We start from the raw sequence: 13,822 nt of genomic DNA, 5'->3' as shown, positions 1-13,822 counted from the left end.
TTACCATGCTCAGCTGTGACATCACTATACCATGTTGTGACATTACAAATCCCCGCTCTGATTTCCCAGTGTGACACCAAAACCCCCAATTGTGACATCACTATGCCCCATTCTGACATGACAATGCTCCACAGTAAAATCACAAACCCTAATCAGACATCATAATGCCCCACTGTGATATTACAATGTTCCACTGTTAATCACAAAGCCTCCCTGTGACTTCAAAATTCCCAATTGTGATATTACAGAGGTCCACTGTAACATCATAATGCCCCACTCTCTCATCACAATTTCATACTATGACATCACAAAGTCACAATGTCCTATCATAATGTCCCATTGTGACATCTTCAAGCCCATGGGACATCACAATGCCCAACTGTGATATCACAGTGCACATCTATGATATCACATGACTCACTGCCTCCTCATAATTCCTCACTGTCTCATCACGGTAGATAAAATGAAATCCCAATGCCCAACTGTCCTATCACAATTCTAACTCTCTCATCAAAATGCACTATAATGACATCACAATAACCCACTTTACTTCACAATGCCCATGATGAAATCACAGTGCTCCACAATAACTTTACATAATCTCACTATGACATTCCAATACCCCACTGTGACATCACAATACCTCACTATCACATCACCATGCTCAATGTGACATAACTATGATATTGTGACATGACAAACCCCAAATATGAATTCACAATGCCCCACTGTGGCATCAGAAGACCCATTGTGACATCAGTTTCCAACTGAAGTTACAGTGTCCTCCTGTGATATAATAATGCTTGACTGTGACATCTCAAGACCCTAATGTGACATAACAAATCTACACTGTGATTTCACAACTCCCCATGTGATATCACAATGCTCCAGAGATACCACAATGACTCACTATCTCATGATAATGCCCAGCTATGATACCACAATGCTCACATATGACATAATAAAACAAACTTTTTCATCACAATACCCCACTGTGATATAAAAATGCAACTGTGATATCAAAATACCCTAATGAGACATCACAAAGCCCCATTGTGATTTCACAATGCTTCACTGTGATATCACAATGTCCACTGTTCATCACAACCCCCGCTTTGACATCACAATTCCCCACTGTGATATCATAGAGGTCCACTGTGACATCACAATGCCACACTCTCCCACCGTAATGTCCCACAGTGACATCACAGACTCAACTAGAACACCATAATGTCCAACTGTGACATCATAATGCCATATTGTGACATCACAAAGCTCCACTCTGGTTACAAAATGTGCCACTGTGACATCACAGTGCTCATCTGTGACATTACATTGACTCACTGTATCATCAAAATGCCTCAATGTCTCATCACAATACTCAGTAGTGAAATCCCAATGCCCAATTGTCACATTAAATGCTCACTCTCTGATCAAAACATACTATAATGGCATCACAATTCCCCTTATTTCACAATGCCCTATGATGAAATTTCAGTGCTCCATTATGAATTTGCATAACCTCACTGTGACATTACAGTCCCCCACTGTGAAATCACAGTGCCCCACTGTGATATAACAATGCTGTACTGTGGCATCACAATACCCTAATGTGATATCACAAAGCCCCACTATGATTTTACAATGCCCCACTGGAATATCATAATGCTCCACTATTTACAAAAACCCTCTGTGACATCACAATGCTCCACTGTGATATTACAATACCCCACTGTGACAGAATAATGCACCATTTTGATATAATGCTCCACTGTGACATCACAATACCCTAATGTGACATCCCAAAGCTGTACTGTGATTTCACAATCACTACTGTTATATCACGATGCTCCACTGCTCAGCACACACCTTCTATGACATCACAATTCCCCAATGTGACGTCACAGTGTACCAATTTGATATAACAGTCCTCCACTGTGACATTGCAATACACCACTATCACATCACCATGTTCAAAGGGGTTGACTCTCTACCATATTATGACATGAAAAAGCCCGACTCTGAGTTCAGTGCCCCAGTGTCACAACACAAACCCCCGTTGTGACATCACAATGACTCAATTTGATATAAAAATGGTCAATGGTGATATCATAATAACCTAATGTGACATAAAATATTCTGCACTGTGATGTCACAATGACTCGCTGTCTCATGACAATACCCAGCTGTGATATCACAGTGCTCACATATGACATAATGAAACAAACTTCTTCATTACTATGCCCAACAGAGACATCACTGTGCCCCACTGTGACATCACATTGACTCACTGTGACATCCCATGGACCCTCTGTAACATCAGTGTTCCAATGTTATATAATGATGCTCCAATGTAACATCACAATGCCCAATGTCACATCACCATGCCCAACTGTGACATCACAATACCCTATTGTGACATCGCAAAGCCCCACTCTGATATCACAATGTTGCAGTTTGACACCAGAAAGCCCCATTGTGACATCACAGTGCATCACTTTGACATCAAAATGTCCCACTGGGATATAACATTCTCCACTGTGACATCACAATAACCCACTGTCCCATCACCAGGATCAACTGTAATGTCAAAATGCCAGATTATGACAACGCAAAGCCTCATTGTGACATCACAGTGAGCCCCTTTTAAAACACAAAGCCCTTCTGTGACCTGATAGTGCCCCATTGTTACAGCATAATACCTGACTGTGATATTGCAATGCTCCAGTCTCTCATCATAATGTCCCTCTGTTATAAGACAGAGCTGAACTGAAGTATCACAATCTCCCACTGCCATATCACAATGCCCTATTGTGATATCAAAATCCCCACTGAGATTTCACAATATGTCACTGTGACATCCCAATGACTCACTTCTCATGATAATGCCCAGTTATGACATCACAATGCTCTCATATGACATAATAGAACTACCTTGTTCATCAAAATACAGCACTGCCACATCACTATGCTCAACATTGATATCGCAATACCTTAATATGATGTCACAAAGCCCCACTCGATTTTCACATCGTACCACTGTGACATCACAGTGCCTCACTGCTCACCTGTGACGTAACAGTACCATCACAATGATGCACTGTCTCATCAAAATACCCAACAGTGAAATCCCAGTGCCCAGCTGTCATATCACAATGCTCAGTCTGATCAAAATGCACTATATTGACATCACAAACTCCCACTTTACTTCACAGTGCTTCAAGATGAAATTACAGTGCTCCACTATGAATTGACATAACCTCATGACATTACAATGCCCCACCTTGCCATCACATCACCCCACCCTGACATCAGTGTCCCAATGTTGTAACAATGCTCCACTGTGACATCACATTATCCCACTGTCACATCACCATGCTCAGTTGTGATGCCACTATACCTTATTGTGACATCACAAAGTCCCACTATGATTACACAATGCCCCATTGTGACATCACAGTGCCCCAATGTGATATCACAGTGCCACAATGTGACATCACAATGCCCCAATGTGACATCACAATGTCCCACTGCGATATAACAATGCTCAACTGTGACACCACAATCCACAAATGTGACATCACAATGCCCCACTGTGATCTCACAACGATCCACTATGATATCAAAATTCTTCCAGATGTCATAATAAAACAAACTTGTTTATTAAACTGTCCCAATGAAATATCACATTTCCAGACTATGCAATCACTGTCCCACTGTGATATAGCAATGATCAGCTGTGACATCACAAAACCCTATTGTGACATCAGAAAGCCCTGCTCTGATTTCACAATGACCCACTGTGATACTACAAAGCCCCATTGTGACATCAGAGCACCCAACTGGGATGTAAGGATGCTCTTCTGTGACATCACAAAGCCCCACTGTGGTTCCACAATGCCCCATGGTGATATCACAGTGCTCCACTCTTCATGACAAAGCCCCTCTGTGAAAGTTCCCCACTATCTCAGTGTGCAACTGTGATATTACCATGCCCCACCCTTATATCATAATGTGCTACTATGACACCAGAGATTAACTGTATTATAATGTCCTACTGTGACATCAAAATGCCCTATTGTGACATGAGAAAGTCCCACTGAGATTTTAAAATGCTCCACTGTGACATAACTGTGACTGTCTCATGATAATACCCAGAGATGATATCACAATGCTCCCATATGATGACAATTCCCTATTGTAATCTCAGTGTTCTACTGTGATATCACAATGCCTCACTCTCATATAATAATGCCCTAATGTGACATCAAACAGATGAAGTATAATGTCCTACTGTGACGTCAAAATGCCCTATTGTGACATGAGAAAGCCCAACTGAGATTTCACAATGCCCCACTGTGATATCACAGGGCTCCACTGTCACATAACAATGCTCACTGTCTGATCAAAATGCACTCTGGTGACATCACAAGTCCCCTCTTATACTTCACAATGCCCCACAATGTAAACATAGTGCTGTACTATGAATGTACATGACCACATTATGACATCAAATGCCTCACCGTGTCATCAGTTTCCCACTGTGACATCAAAAATCCCCACTGTGGCCGGGTGTGGTGGCGCACGCCTTTAATCCCAGCACTCGGGAGGCAGAGGTAGGAGAATTGCCGTGAGTTCAAGGCCACCCTGAGACTACAGAGTTAACTCCAGGTCAGCCTGGACCAAAGTGAGACCCTACCTCAAAAACCAACCCAACCCAACCCAACCCAACCCACCCCACCCCACCCCACCCCACCCCAACCAAAACCCACCCCAACCAAAACCCACCCCAACCAAAACCCACCCCAACCAAAACCCACCCCACCCCAACCAAAACCCACCCCAACCAAAACCCACCCCAACCAAAACCCACCCCAACCAAAACCCACCCCAACCAAAACCCACCCCAACCAAAACCCACCCCAACCAAAACCCACCCCAACCAAAACCCACCCCAACCAAAACCCACCCCAACCAAAACCCACCCCAACCAAAATCCAACCCAACCAAAACCCAACCCAACCAAAACAAAACAAACCCAACCCAACCCAACCAAAACAAAACAAACCCAACCCAACCCAACCAAAACAAAACAAACCCAACCCAACCCAACCAAAACAAAACAAACCCAACCCAACCCAACCCAACCCAACCAAAACAAACCCAACCCAACCCAACCCAACCAAAACAAACCCAACCCAACCCAACCCAACCCAACCAAAACAAACCCAACCCAACCCAACCCAACCCAACCAAAACAAACCCAACCCAACCCAACCCAACCCAACCCAACCAAAACAAACCCAACCCAACCCAACCCAACCCAACCCAAACAAAACAAACCCAACCCAACCCAACCCAACCCAACCAAAACAAAACAAACCCAACCCAACCCAACCCAACCCAACCCAACCCAACCCAACCCAACCCAAACAAAACAAAACAAACCCAACCCAACCCAACCCAACCAAAACAAACCCAACCCAACCCAACCCAACCCAACCCAACCCAACCCAACCCAAACAAAACCCCCACTGTGATTTTACAATGCCCCACTGGAGTATCAAAATGCTCCACTGTTCATCACAAAGACCCTCTGATATCAAAATTACCCACTCTAATATAAATGCCCCATTCTCTCATCTTAATATCCTACTGTGACATCTCAGAGCTGAACTGTAACATCATAATGTCCCAGTGTGATACCACAATGCTCCACTGTGACATCATAATGACTCACTGTATCATAAGGCCTAGCTATGATATCACAATACTCCTATATGACATAATAAAGCAAACTTGATCATCCAAATGCCCCCACTGTGACATCACAGCAAGCCACTGTGATATCAAAGTGCTATAATGTGATGTCACAACGACTCACTGTCTCATGATCATGCCCAGCTATGACATCGTAATGCTTCAATATGACATAATTAGACCAACTCGTTCATTACAAAGCCCCACTTTAACATAACAATGCCCCATTGTGACATCACATTGCCCCTCAGACATATCACATTGTCACACTGTGATATAAAAATGCTCCACTAAGACATCACAATACCCAATGTCACATCACAATGATCAGCTTTGACCTCACAGCACCCTTCTATGACAACACAAAGCCCCACTCTGATTTCACAATGCCACACTGTGATTTCACAATGCCCCACTCTCATATAACAATAGTCCACTGTGACATCACAAAACCCTAATGTGACAAAAATAGCCCCACTTCAACTGCACAATGCCCCAGTATGTTTCTCCAGTGCTCCACTGTTCATCACAAAACCCCTGTGTGACATCAAGACTCCCCATTGTGATATCACAGTGGTGTACCGTGCCATCGCAAGACCTCATGCTCGTGCCAATGGCCCTCTGTGACATTACAGAGCTGAACTGCAATATCATAGTGTCCCAGTGTGACAACACAAAGCCCCACTGTGAGACCACAATGACTCACTCTCGGGACAATACCCAGCTATGACATCACAATACTCCCTTATGACATAATAAAACTAACTTGTTCATCAAAATGCCGCACTGTAACATAGCAATGCCTCACTGTTACATCACTGTGCCCCACTGTGACATCACAATACCCAGTGTCATATCACAATGCTCAAATATGATGTCGCAATTCCCTATTTTGAGATCTCAAAGCCCCAATCTGATTTCACAATGCCACACTGCTACACCATAAAGCCCCATTGTGACATCACAGTGCCCCACTTTGACATTGCAATGTCCAACTGTGATAGAACAATGCTCCACTGTGACATCACATGATCCTAAGATGATATCACAAAGTCCCATTCTGATTTCGCAATGCTGCCCTGACATCAGAAAGCCCCTTGTGACATTGCAGTTCCCCTCTGATATTACAATGTCACACTGTTATAAAAATGCTCAACTGTGGCATCACAGTACTCTAATGTGATATTAGAAGTCCCCACTTGGATTTCACATTGCCCCACTGTGATATCACTATGCTCCCATATTCATCAGAATGCCCCACGGTGACATCAAAGTAGTCTCCTGTGACATCACACTAGTCTCCTGTGACATCTCAATGTCCCACTGCGGCATGACAGAACTGAACTATAACATCATAAGGTCCCACTGTGACACCACAAAGTCCCACATGATGTAATAATGCTCTGGTGAAAATGGCAATAACCAACGTTACGTCACAAGCTCAGCTGTGATGTCATAATAGCCTATTGTGACCTCACAAAACCCCAGTCTGATTGCACAGTGCCAGAGTTTGACAACAAAAAGTCCCACTGTGACATCTCAGTGCCCCACTGTGATCCTACAATGGTCCACAGTGATGTAACAATGCTCCACTGTGACATCACAGTACTCTTGGGTGACATCACAAATCCCCATGGTGTGACTTCACAATTTGCTATTGTGACATCACAGTGCTCTACTGTATATCACAAAGGTCCTCTGTGACATCAGTATTCCCCACTGTGATATCAGAGTGGTCTACTCAGACATCATGATACACCAATTTCTTGATACCTTATGCATCTAGCTTATATGGCTCCTGGGGAATTGAACCTAGGTCCTTTGGCTTTCCAGGCAAGCTCATTAAGAGCTAAGCTATCTCTCCAGCCCCACCATACTTTTTTGAGACAAGATCTCCCAATGAACATCGATCACCAATTTGGCTAGCCAGGCGGCTCCAGGATTTCCTGTCCCCAGCTCGCTGGCACAGGCAGAATAGGGGCATGCCACCACATCCAGCATTTCGCATGGGCTCTGGGGCTTCAAACTCAGGTCCTCTTACTTGTACAGCAAGCATTTCGCCCACTGAGCCATGTCCCCAGCCCTGGATTAGTATACATTTTTCTCTCTTTAATTCTCTTTACTCTGTTTACATGATTTTTGGTCAAAAGAATGGGATCTGAATTGCATCTCTGCCCTTGGATGGAAACATGATTTTCTGGTTTTTCCGGGAAGAATGTAAGATTACTATCAGCAGGAAGCTTTCTGGTAAAAGACATACCGTTCATTATCCTTTCTCCTAAGAGTTAATCAAATGGGGTCTGGGGAGAGGGCTCAGTAGTTATGGGAACATTTTGCAAAAGCCCGAGGGCCTACGGTGGGCCCAAACCACCCAAGTTTGAATCTCCTGATGCCACATAAACAGCTGGCATGGCCATGAATGCCTGTAGCTACAGTCCTCCAGAGAGACCAGGGAATTGCCCAGGCTTGTGAAAAACAGCAAGCTCTGCTGTGAGCAAGAGTCTGTGGCTCAAAAAAACGATGGGAGAGCGATGGAGAAGGACCCGAACGAACAGTGTCCTGCTCCAGCCACCGCAGGCAAGTGTCCCCTGCCACAGGTGAGTACATGGGGTGCTGCAAGGGCACATGCACGCACACACACGCACACACACACACACACACGCACACACACACAGCCCACATTACATATACACAAATATAGAAACGTTAATCAAACCGACCTTTCAATCAGCAAAACAGGAAAATTACCCACAGGAAAACAGTCTGTTCCAGAGAACATAGGAAATAGTATATAGCCTACCAACACACGTCAATTGGCACGGCGTTCTCTCAAGCCATCGTCCACACGTAGGCTGTGTATTTTCTTTTACAATTATCCCTTTGACCGTTGCCCACTGTCACCCTTGAGTAGCCCCTGTTATTTGGTTATAAACTCGATCTTCTACATTACACGCTCTTTTGTGTCAAAATTCATTTAACAGAGAACACAGGATTAGGAAGGGTGGCAGCAAGATCCTGGTAACAATATGGTTGTTACTCACCTTCCTTAAATGGTGACATAAATTTAAAGGAATTAAGTAGAAATTCAGTTCTCTACTAACACTAGATGTTTTCTACTAACATTTGAAGAGCTAATATCTTCTGATATTTCCATTAGTACAGAAAGTTCTGATAGCTACCACTTGCCTAGACTCCCGTAACTACACTTACAAACATTTTATTAATGGTGGGCTTTCTGTTTTGTAGTTGGTAAGTTTAAAGACTAGGTAGAGGAAGCTAGTATGTTATTTTAACAGTGTCCAGGGAGGTGAAAGTGGAAAGTCTTAGTAGTGTGTGGTGAAACATGTCAAATGCTTTGTATTGGTAGTTTGATAAGATCAAGCAGAAAATGTTTTATCCCTCTGATCCCTAGGGACATCAGTGTAAACTAGCATGCCATCCTGACAGGCATGGATGGAGAGGGGCAGTGGAAAGAAAGAAAATGGAAGGCAGTACTCTAGATGTTAACATTTTCTGCCATGAATTCAAGGGTAGAGCCAAGAGAATGACCTCAAGTAGAATCAGGGCCACATGTGACCACTCTTCCTGGGGATGGTGTGCTTCTCTCTGGCTTCTCTCGTGGGGTGAGTAGCTTTGAGACTAGCTGGAGGAGGACAATGAGAAAAAGTTTACCGCAAAAGATGGAAATATTGGAGCCAGATGTCTTAGTCTATTTCTTATTGCTACAACAAAATACCCAAGATTATGATTTATGAATTATCCAGGAAGCCAAAGAGCACGGTGCCAGTGTCTTGTGCCCATCGTAAAATGGACGGTCTCATACAGTGAGCGGTGTGCTGGTTTTAGCTCAGGTCTCCCCATCACAGGAGTCCTTACCCTCATGAGCCCATTAACTCCTAATTCACTCTCCAACGACCCACGTCAAAATATGTTCAGCATATAAATTTGAGAATTGTTTCCGACACACAATTTTAGTGGACACGTTGAAACCAAGACACTAGGTTCTGAGGAGGGCTAGATGAACTCATCACGGGGAAAGGGTTCCTACCAGGAGGAGGTCTGCATGGGTGTGGTGGGAAGGAGAAAAGGGTAGGAAAAGCCAGACAGTATGAGCAGGCAGGGAAGTTGAGGGGACACATTTATGATGGGATGTATTTCATTAATAAATAGAGGAGCAGCAGCTAACTATTGTGTGTGAAAGAAAAGGAGATACTCAGAAATAAAATTAAAAAGACCTATGGTAAATGAAGAGTCCAAAGATTCAGTTAGAGATTAACAAGAAAATTACCATGGCATCCTTCCAAATTTTCCCTCTCTCTCCTCCCTCCCTCCCTTCCTTCCTTCCTTTCTTTCTTTTATTGAGGACTTTAATACAAGAACATGTTGCCGGGCTGGAGAGTTGGCTTAGTGGTTAAGTGCTTGCCTGTGAAGCCTAAGGACCACGGTTCGAGGCTCGGTTCCCCAGGACCCACGTTAGCAAGGGGGCGCACGCATCTGGAGTTCATCTGCAGAGGCTGGAGGCCCTTGCGTGCCCATTCTCTCTCTCTATTTGCCTCTTTCTCTCACTGTCTGTCATTTTCAAATAAATAAATAAAAATAATTTTAAAAAATTTAAAAAAAGAACATGTTGCAAATTGGTTCTATTCCCACTGGGTTATACTCTTATGTTCACTCTCTCCTGTCCCCATTCCACCGAGGTCCCTCCTCTGTGGGACCATGAATTTGCCAGTCAGTCTCTGCGAGGAGGGGAGGGTCCTGAGAGTATACCTTCCTACCCTATGGTTCATATTCTTTCCACCATCCCCCTCTTCCACAATGTTTCCTGAGCCTTGGAGGACATGTGATAAGTCTCCTTTAGTGTTGAACTCTCAGCATCCTCTTATTTGCTGCTTTGATGTGTTGGATCTATTGCCATCTCCCTCAAGAAGGTCCTCAGGCTAGCAGTGAGAACGGCACTCCTATTTAACCCACCGTTTCCTCTGTAATGTTTCCTGGGTCCTGGAAGACATGATAGAGAACTTGTCTTGCGCTAGGCAGCCAGTGCTTTTCTTGTCATTCTGATGGGTCTTGGGTCTCACATTCACTGTCATCTGTCTGAAGCAGAGTCTCTAGCTAAGAATGAGAGCAGCATGGGTCAAAGGGGATAAACACAGACATTTGAAAGCCTTGTCACCAGCATAACCATTCCTTTTAGCCAAAGAATAGTGGAAGCTGCCCTCTTGAGCCTATGACCTTCTAAGCCATAAGCTTCTGACTTGGTTCTCAGTACCAGGTATGAATTCCCTCCCACTGAGTACCCCCAAAGCCTGTGGACCTTTCTGACCAACAGCTCCTCATGTGTGTGGAGTGGGGGTGACCTAATTCTGACAACTGGGATTTACCAGCAGCAGCCTATAGCTTTAGGATAAAGCTTTTCTCCACCCTCTGCAGCTGCTTCTCTACAAACTGACCCTCTATCGATATATTTTTCTTTGTAAGATAGTTACACCTTCGAATCAGCTAACCAAGAACAAGGTTTCTATGTACTGATTCATGCCATCATTATTTTGTATATTTCCCCCTCCCTCAGTAACCCCAGACCTTCCACTCCCTTCTACAATGCCCTCCTCTGTTCTCTCCTGCTTCTCCTTCCTCCAAGCCTCCTTCTTAATATGACTGATGTTTACTATGACTTATAAACAAATAAAATCGTTGCATGTTAGAATCTGCATATGAGAAAGAACACAGGGTATTTGTCTTTCTGAGCCTATGTAACCTCACTTGGTATGTTTGTTTTTTCCAGGTCCATCCATTTTTGGCAAATTTCATAATTTCACTTTTCCTTATAAATTACATTTTGTTTAGGTACCACATCTTCATCAGACATTCATTAGTTGGTGGGCATCTGGGCTGATTCCCGGTCCTAGCTGTTATAAAAAGAGCAGCAACAAACATGGTTGAGAAATCTCCATATTAAAGCTAAGAGTTTTTAGGGTATATGATCAGGAGTGGTATAGCTAAGCCAAATAGTACATCTATTTTTTTATATTCATGAGGACCCTCCATGCTGATCTCCATAGTGACTGTGTACAAATTTGTACTTTCACCAACAGCGGGTGAGGGTTCCTCTTTCTCCATACCCTTTTTATTGTCATATGAGTTTCTAAAAATATTTCCATTTATTTGAGAGAAATACACTAGAGAGAGTGAAAAACACAGCGGATCCTGTTGCCACTGGACACTGACTCCAGACACATGTGCCACCCTGTGCATCGGGCTTTACATGGGTACTGGGGAATCAAACCCATTAATGACAGGCTTTGCCACCAAGTGTCTTTAACTGACAAGCCATCTGTCCAGCCCTCCTTTTGATTCTTTGATAGCCAATCTGAATGAAATGGAATCCCAGACAAGTTTTAATTTATTTTCCTGATAGCTGAAGGTGTTGACCATCTTTTCAGACGTTTATTAGCCATTTGTATTTGAAAATTCTCTGCTCAGTGCCCTACCCCATTTTATGAGTGGGCTGACTGACTTTTTACAGCTTAGTTTTTAAATATATATTCTAGATATTAAACCTCTGTCACTTATATAGCTGGTGAAGAATGTCTCCCATTCTGTAAGTTATCTATTGACTGTTGATGGTTTGCTGAGCTCTATAATAAATTTTTATTTTCATGAGATCCAAATGGTTTCCCCTAGGCTTCTGGGGTCTTATTCAGACAGGCTTTTCTAGGCCTATTTCTTGGACTGTTCTCCCTACTTTGTTCTTGTAGCTATTGTAGAATTTCAGGTCTTACAGTGAAGTTCTTGATCCATCTGGAATTGACTTTTGTGCTCAGAGAGAAGTGGGTCTGGCAGGTCATTCTTCCACAAGTGGTTATCCAGTTTCTCCCACACCATTTATTGAAAATGCTGTCTTTTCTCCAGGGTGTATTTAAAAACAAAACATGTCATTGATTTTGACCTCCCAATATATTTCCTCTGTGTTTTCCTTAAGCCCTGATTGTCTGACCTCCACTTCATGCATTTTGTTAGGCTTTCTTGGGAGCCTTTCAAATGAGTTATTTCATTTGTTTTCAATTAGAACTTTCTTTAACATCTCCATCTCTTTATTAAATTCCAGTTTTATATCTTGGTTTGACTTATTGTTTCTTGGGCTTGATTCCTGCGTGTTATCATGTCCTCTTTGAGTCACTGCCCATTGTGCTTATTGTTGATTCTCTTCCATTTCAAACAGCTGTCTACTGAATTATTCTTGTCATCTTAAATTTCATTCAGCTGTTTGTTTGTGGGCTCATTAGGTTTGTTGACTATTTTACTACAGTTGCATTTTGGAATTCTTTTTTTTTAATTTTTTTTGTTCATTTTTTATTTATTTATTTGAGAGCGACAGACACAGAGAGAAAGACAGATAGAGGGAGAGAGAGAGAATGGGCGCACCAGGGCTTCCAGCCTCTGCAAACGAACTCCAGACACGTGCGCCCCCTTGTGCATCTGGCTAACGTGGGACCTGGGGAACCGAGCCTCGAACTGGAGTCCTTAGGCTTCACAGGCAAGCGCTTAACCGCTAAGCCATCTCTCCAGCCCCATTTTGGAATTCTTTACCTGGAGTTTCCTCTAAGTAGCTTTCTTTGGAAGCTTCCAGTATGGGACTAGGCATTCATAGTGGGAGTATCTTGCCTCGTTTTCTTGTGGTGTTCATGTGGCATTGGCATTTGCCCACCTGGAGCTAGTCCTGTTGTCTTGCTGAGGATGCAGTAACGGCAGCTCATAGGGAGCCTGTGCTGAGTGGTCTGGTCAGCCTTGTCCAGGCAGGTCTGGGCTGGGTGTACTGGAAGCTGAGAGCAGGCTCTTCCTTGTGTGTGAGGTCCCCTCATCAGTCTGGGCTAGGGAGTGTGTCCTGACTCAGGGGTGTGCACGTGAGCAGGCCAGGCAGTGAAGACAGTGCTGAATGGGCCTGACCCTTATCCAAGCACATAAGGGCTGGGGTTGTACCCATGGTACCGAATGCACAGAGAGGGTGAATGCTCACTTGAACACTTGCCAGCCTACTCAATGTCTGAGGCTGGGCCCAAATATT

This window comes from Jaculus jaculus, chromosome 15, assembly GCF_020740685.1.
Source record: "Jaculus jaculus isolate mJacJac1 chromosome 15, mJacJac1.mat.Y.cur, whole genome shotgun sequence".
NCBI classification, from domain to species: Eukaryota; Metazoa; Chordata; class Mammalia; order Rodentia; family Dipodidae; genus Jaculus; species Jaculus jaculus.
The sequence above is the reverse complement of the archived record's forward strand: the minus strand, read 5'-3'. Positions refer to the sequence as shown.